Below are 7322 nucleotides of genomic sequence, written 5' to 3' on the forward strand. Positions count from 1 at the left end.
AAAGGTTCTTTTGATGAAGACATTTCAATACGTGTTAATCGTTGACTTGTAGCACCAAATGCTGGAAGACAACTAAATCCATTTTTTCGTGAATGGTACTTTAACCCTGCCTGTCTTCCTTAAATCCGGCCCTGCACACACTCCCTAACACTTCGTCAATGTGCATGATTATCTTTCAATTCATTTTTCGTACTTTAGAACGGTCCAATTTCTCCCAAGCTACGAATTAACATTCTCTTGACGTCTTTAACGTGAACAAAACAGGTCCGCAGACGTACTTCTGAACACAAGGATTCCAACCCTGCCCGCAGCTATCTAGGCCTACTGTAAATTTGGGCTAGGGTGTAATAATTTTCAAATCTAAATAGGAACATCCGAAACATGCAACACAAACAAACAATGGTGAATATATTGCAAAGAGTGAGCCGCGAATGTACACTCTCTTCGGTGTAAGCGGGCACCATTATATAATTTATATGATAATGTATTGGGAACGGTTTCATCTTATATAATACAGACGTTACTTCAAAAAGGAAGATTACGTGCTACGCGTCATGCGCGACGACCCCGAGTAGGCTAATCTAATGAAAAGGGGTGCATAAGCTAGACACCAAATCTTTGGCTTAATTGTAGCCTACAGTTCAATTTTATTAAACTATTTCTCTTTTAAAAAAACAAAACCTGAAATGAAAAACAACTAGATATAGTATAAAATACCCAACCGAGTATTTACTTTCCACGGGATTATTCTGTTTCTGGGAAACCAAGAACTGCCAAAAATAGACATCTATATTCCAGATCTAGCTATTATTGAGGATTTTCATAATGTTAAGCTCATAGACTATGGTTAAGCTATAAAATACACTGAGAGAAAGGGATATGGAGAATTATAGTCTAGATCAAGGCTAGAGAAGATTTAAAAGAATCTACGGAAGGAAAAAAAAAGCGAGATAAAACAAAACAAAACAATGATACAATGTCAAGGACGCTAGATCTTGGACTAGATCTATAAATAAGTACGGTCACTTTTGCCAACTAGATCTAGATCTAGATACATCTAAATAATTAAAATAATTTCGACTAGAGTCTAAGTTGTGAAAAAATTTTAGAATATTAATTCTGCAGTACTAAAACTGACACAAGCATTTTTATTAGTCTATTAAAGTTTTTCACGATGAAGTTCAAAACCATAGTTTGCTTAATTGATTAAAGATTTTCTGATAGAACAAGCTGTAATAATAAATGGCTCTAAATCAACACCAATAACGGTAAGGCGTACCTCAAGGAAGAGTCTTAGGTCCACTACTATTTTTAATTTACATAAACGATTTATCTAATATAAAATTATTGGTTTTGAATCGAATACCCATTCCATCATAATCACTAGATCTAATTCTCCCACTTGTCGTGGACGATGAAATAAGTAGGCCAAATGCTACTGTTCCTACCAGGGGGAGACTGGGTGTCAAAATCGGCTTGGGCATTTCTAAACAATCAGGCCCACATGATGGGCGTCCAATCATACCTGTCCTCATGGGCGTAGCCAGGGGGGGGGGTTTGGGTTTCAACCCCCCCCCCCCGAAATGAAATCGGAATTTAGTGAATGATTTTTTGCTTTGATTTTGTTTATTTTAGGTGAGATTTTAATACTAAACCATCAATTGCCCCAGCACAACCAATGGGGTTTTGAGTTTAAAACCCCTTACTAGGGGGTTTGAGTTTAAAACCCCCTACCAGGGGTTTTGAGTTTTAAACCCCCTACTTGGGTTTTTGCAGTTAACCCCCCTCTTCTATAAAACAAAACAAAACAAAAATGCAAGCGAAAATCCCCTAATTCCAAGAGCACAGTTAAGGGAGATTTTGATTTTAAAACCCCCTCCAAAATTTACGATAAACCCCCTCTTCAATATAAAAAAAAGTTAATTACGCACTCAAAATGTTATGAGCGTAGCTAAATGGGTTTTGACTTAGTTTTTAGTTTAAACCCCACTTCAGCGGGGTTTGAAGGTAAAAAATACCTCTTTAATAATAAAAACAAAGCAAATTATACACTCAAAATGTTTTGTGTGTAGTCAAAGGGGTTTTGAGATTAAACTCCCCTCCAGTGGAGTTTGAAGCTAAAAAGTACCTCTTCAATATAAATAAAAGCAAATTACTCACACTAAAATATATGAACGCAGCCAAAGGGGTTTTGAGTTTAAACCCCCCGCCAGGGGGGGTTTGAGGCTAAAAAATACATCTTCAGTGTAAGAAAAAAAAGCACTCAAAATGCTATGAGCGTTGCCAAAAGGGGTTTTGAGTTTCAACCCACATTCAGAGGAGTTTAATGCTAAAAATACCTCTTCAATATAAAAAAAAAGCAAATTACACACTAAAATTATTTGAGCGTAGCCAATCCAATCGGGGGTTTTGAGTTTAAACCCCTCTTCTACAGATGGCGTTTGTTTAAATTTTTAAACCCCTGCAGATGGTTTTGAGTTTAAGATCCCCCTACAGAGCATTTTGAGGTGGAAAACCCTCAACAGATGATTTTGACGATAAAACTTCTATTTTCGATATAAAATCTAAAGCAAAGTACAGTCACTTAATTCCAAGAGCATATTCAAGAGTGGTTACACATTTTTACCAGTGGCGGGGCTCCATTAATAAACTGCAGTGAATAGTCATCTGCCGAAATTGAAAAACACTAAATGTGGCTCAACAAAGATGGCTAAGACAGATTTTAAGAGTCAAGTATAGAGATCGGGTTTAAATCAAGGAAATCCTATGTCGAACTGGGAGTCGAACCTTTAGTAAGATTGTGAGAGAGCGACGCATGAGGTTTGCGGGACATGTTCTCCGACAAAATGAATTACGCATAAGAAGAGTTGCAATGATATCCTAGTACAACTTGACGCCACTCATTCATTGAGGTCCTCATGGCAGGTGCGAAGAGGCTTCAGACATTACCAGTGACAGATTTTTATGGAAACAGCTTGACGTCAAATGCTCCGAACGGCGCGGTAGGGTCAGTAAAAATAGCACATTTGGTTTTTGAAAACTTTTTAATAGCAGGAAAATGCACTGTAGATACCTCAGAATATGCATTTTGTTGGCTTTCAATACCAGAAATAGTGCTTGGCGGCGGGGCGAGCGCGCTAGCGCTCCCCAGACCCAATTGCTAGTAATGGCAGGGAATCACCAATTTTATGGAAACAGCTTGACGGCAAATGCGCCAAACGGCGCGGGAGGGTCTAATTTAGTAAGAATAGCACATTAGGTATTTGAAATAAAACTTTTTAATAGCAGGAAAATGCACTGTAGATACCTCAGAATATGCATTTTGTTGGCTTTCAATATCAGAAATAGTGCTTGGCTTCGCCCCGCGCTGGGGGAGCTCCTAGCGCTCCCCCAGACCCCCTTGCTAGTATTCGCGGGAAATCTACAATTTTTCCACTAACTCATGGAAGAACCTATTCTAGGGCACAATAAACGTCTTCCGAAAGAATGAAGAGTCAGAATGCAATAAAGATTATGTACACACACACACACATAAATACATATAACAAAAAATTTCGCGGGAGGGGGGGGGGGTCGCGGTGGGGGGGGGGGAGAAAAAAAATCCCCCCCCCCAAACCCCCCCCCCCCCCGAAAAAAAATCCTGGCTACGCCCATGCCTGTCCTCATAAGTATTTTGTAAAGTTTAATAATGTATCGAAAGTAGCCTAGTTAGTAGGCCTAAATGAATAGTTTATTGATGATTTTGAAACTATTCGATAAGCGCTATTTCTAAAGGAATAAAGTATAACACTTGGAATGGGGATTCGAATCTCTTATTGTGAAAAATTCTCATTTACATTCAAGACATCTGAAGCTCCTCCATCAACGAGCACATTGAGTCACTTTCACTCCTTGACATTTTCTCAGGCATATGGAGTTCAATTTACAAATATAAACCTTAATCCTCCATTATTTAACTGCCCATCTCATACGGTCATGGGGGCGCGGTGGCTGAGAGGTTATGCGCTTCCAAACCTGGGGTCCTGGGTTAGAATCTCGGTGAAGACTATGATTTTGAATTCCGGGATTTTTAGGACTCCCCTGAGTCCACCTAACTCTAACGAATACCTGACTTTAGTTGAGGAAATTAAAGGCGGTTGCTCGTCGTGCTGGCTACGTGATTCCCTGTTCGTAAACAATTGGCTAGGAAAGATCGCACTGTCTGAAAGTCACATATTACGCTTTCTCAATAACTAGGAAACCTAGTTTGACTGCAACTTAGAGCTGGCTATATATACACACACACACAACAGAAGATCATGTTCGCTTGTTTTTAATATCCTTACGTTCAGTAAAACAAATGATGTCAAGATTATCTCATATTTTAGCAAAGCCTCTTTATATTTCGACTTAAGTCAATAACTTTGTCGTCTTGTCTTTAGTGTTTCATATGGCGTTGAGCCTGTTCAATCTTAAATGCTGTCATGAAAACGTTGGCGAATCTCTCTACTTGCGCGAAAACATTCCAGGAATGGTTGCTTTATATTTTATATCTTATTGTTTTCTGTTCCTTCTTTTCGATTCTTTTGCAATTTGATTCCAATCAGCACATTTCTACACTGTTCAAGATAATAATTGTGATTTGTGAAGGACTTCATAGCGGGGCCAACTCGAGATCATGCGACAACTCCACCAAACCAATAAGAATTCATATGTGACTGGAAATCTCATCTATAGGACCTGGACCGTTGTTATTGGTCCCTTTATAGATTCATCCGAATATAATCACATTATCGATCTCTATAAGGCCTTAATTTTCTCTTTTTTTTTTATCATTTAGTGACGTCTTCTAGAAGCACTATATAATTAATTTAGATGAAGATATTTACGACAATGCTTTAGACTTAAAAAGTGTAAAATATATTTTTTATTTAATTATGACACTGAAAGTGTTGCTTTTAAAGAGAATAATATAAATCTTGAAACAACTTACTGGTATAAAAGAGAATAATATAAATCTTGAAACAACTTACTGGTATTCATACAGCCTTTTCGGTGGCCCTACCGGCCCAATGGGGTACCGGCCCACCCGGGCATTTGCCCAAACGCCCATATAGCCAGTCCGCCCCTGTTTCATACTGTAAGACACTTAATTAGTATTAGTAGTTTGTTTAGAGACGCACCATAATTGACGGAGTTTGAACGCGACCAGTGATGTCATGACTTAGTTGGGTTAGAGACTACCTAGTGACATAAAATCAGTTGGTGATAGGATTCTTTAGGGATAAGACGTATTTATCGACAGAGACTCGACTGTGGCCTATGAGTATTAAACCATCATCTGTATTGTCTAACGGTTTTTGGACTTTGCTTCTTCACTTGTTACTTTGTGTGAGTCTATGTTCTTGTTAGTTAGTCGCATTGAAATACACCCGCACATGAAACCCAGACATCTCCAGAGTAATCTGTCGAAGTCAGACAGGCATCCATAACTACAGAAGGCTCATCATACTACTTAACTCAAGCCTCGAACAAATAAGCAATTTCCGATATCGAAACTAATTTACCAAAAATGTACAAATACTCCTTCTTCCCTAGTGCTATTAGACAGTAGCGTAACTAAAGGGGGGGGGGATTTTAAAATCCCCCCGGGCCCCCATACCCAAATGGGTGTCCGAAATTTATTTGTAAATACATAAATTAATATATTTGATTGACAAATAGTGTCAACGGGTGTCTTTTTTTTTTTTCAACATTTATGGATTAAATTTATAACAAAGACTAAACCTAGATCGAGGTCTATCAGTACGTTGACTTTGTTGACATTTTAAAAATATTTTTTTCCCACAGAGATCATTTTTTTTTATCGAGTTGTCCCTACGTTTTAAACTTTGTTGCCACGAAAAAACTGCATGATATACAGCGAATTCCAGGTATCTTGTTACCTTTACAAATAATAATGGCGAGTATTATATGGCTACACTAATTAACCTTGAAGCAAAATTTACAGAATCGGGTATAACAGATCTAAAAGTTATTCTTAATAATTCTAAAATAGTCCATTATTCGGGTTTGGCGTCTATAATTTCAGAATTAAACTTCACACTCGAGTTATTACCCCTTTATTCATCTTTTCTCAATTCAATGGAAACTCTCTTTTTATTTCCATCTAATCCTTTTGCTTTCACACAAAACATAAACAACAAACAATGACGTAATATCATATAATATCAACACGTCCTTCCTTTTGAAGTTATTATCACACCCTTCCTTTTAAAGTTCTTAAGAGTGATATCTACTAGCAGGGCCGGCCCTAGCATTTGCGGGGCCCTATGCGAAACTGATCGCGCGGGTCCTAGTCTGGGTAGGGATAAGTAAAATGTCATTATTATTTTTTTTGAATTAGAAAATAGGCCTACTTTCGTCTTTGTAATAAATTTTTATCAAATGAAAGCTCGCAATACCGAATACCGCATACTCAGGCCACTTCCATTAAGTCATGTGAGAGATCATTCTCAAAGCTCAAGTTCATCAAAAACTATTTCAGGAGCACAATGACGCAAGAAAGGCTTATCATGGTTTTAATGTCAGTGAAGTTACAAATACTAGAAAGTATCGATGTAGTTGATGTTATAGATGTCTTTGCTGCACAGAATACACGACGTGAAGCGATATCAATTTAGATTTGTCACTTGTGCAATATTTAACTAATAAACAATGGTATTATTATTCAATAAGAGTCTTGATGACTATTTTTTGTTAAGTTTACTGATATTCTGAACCAATTTGATTTGGGGCTTATTTATTTTTGAGTACATTATCTCATGTCATATGTCGAATGTCAAAATGCAAGGGGCCCCCAAAAAGGTCAATCCCCCCGGGCCCCCAAATCCCTAGTTACGCCCCTGCTATTAGAGCATTGAATGGGATGCCTGAGCTAGCCAGGAAAACCAGTGAGCAGAATTTAGGTCAATTGGTTAACAAGTATGACTAAATGCATGACGCTTAGGACGAACTCGTCTTCTTTTTTGAAGTAACGTCTGTATTATATAAGATGATAATGTCTAGGCCTAAATATAATAGTGCAGCACTATTTTAAAACGACTAGACTTAGATCTACAAGTAAGCCTCTATTGTAAATAAAAAATTTAAAGTCTTTACTAATGTCCAGTGAACTTAAAGGGCTATTATAATTGTGTTTTATTCACTAATTGGTGTCAACGCAACAAAAAGAGTTTTGTGGTTTATCGCCTCCATTAATGTAAAAAAAACAACAAACATTGTACAGAAAGGCTGGCTTAGACTGTGCGGTACAGGCTTTCTCTTGAAAATAAAATACAATG

Source organism: Biomphalaria glabrata, chromosome 10 (assembly GCF_947242115.1).
Source record: "Biomphalaria glabrata chromosome 10, xgBioGlab47.1, whole genome shotgun sequence".
In the NCBI taxonomy this organism is placed as follows: domain Eukaryota; kingdom Metazoa; phylum Mollusca; class Gastropoda; family Planorbidae; genus Biomphalaria; species Biomphalaria glabrata.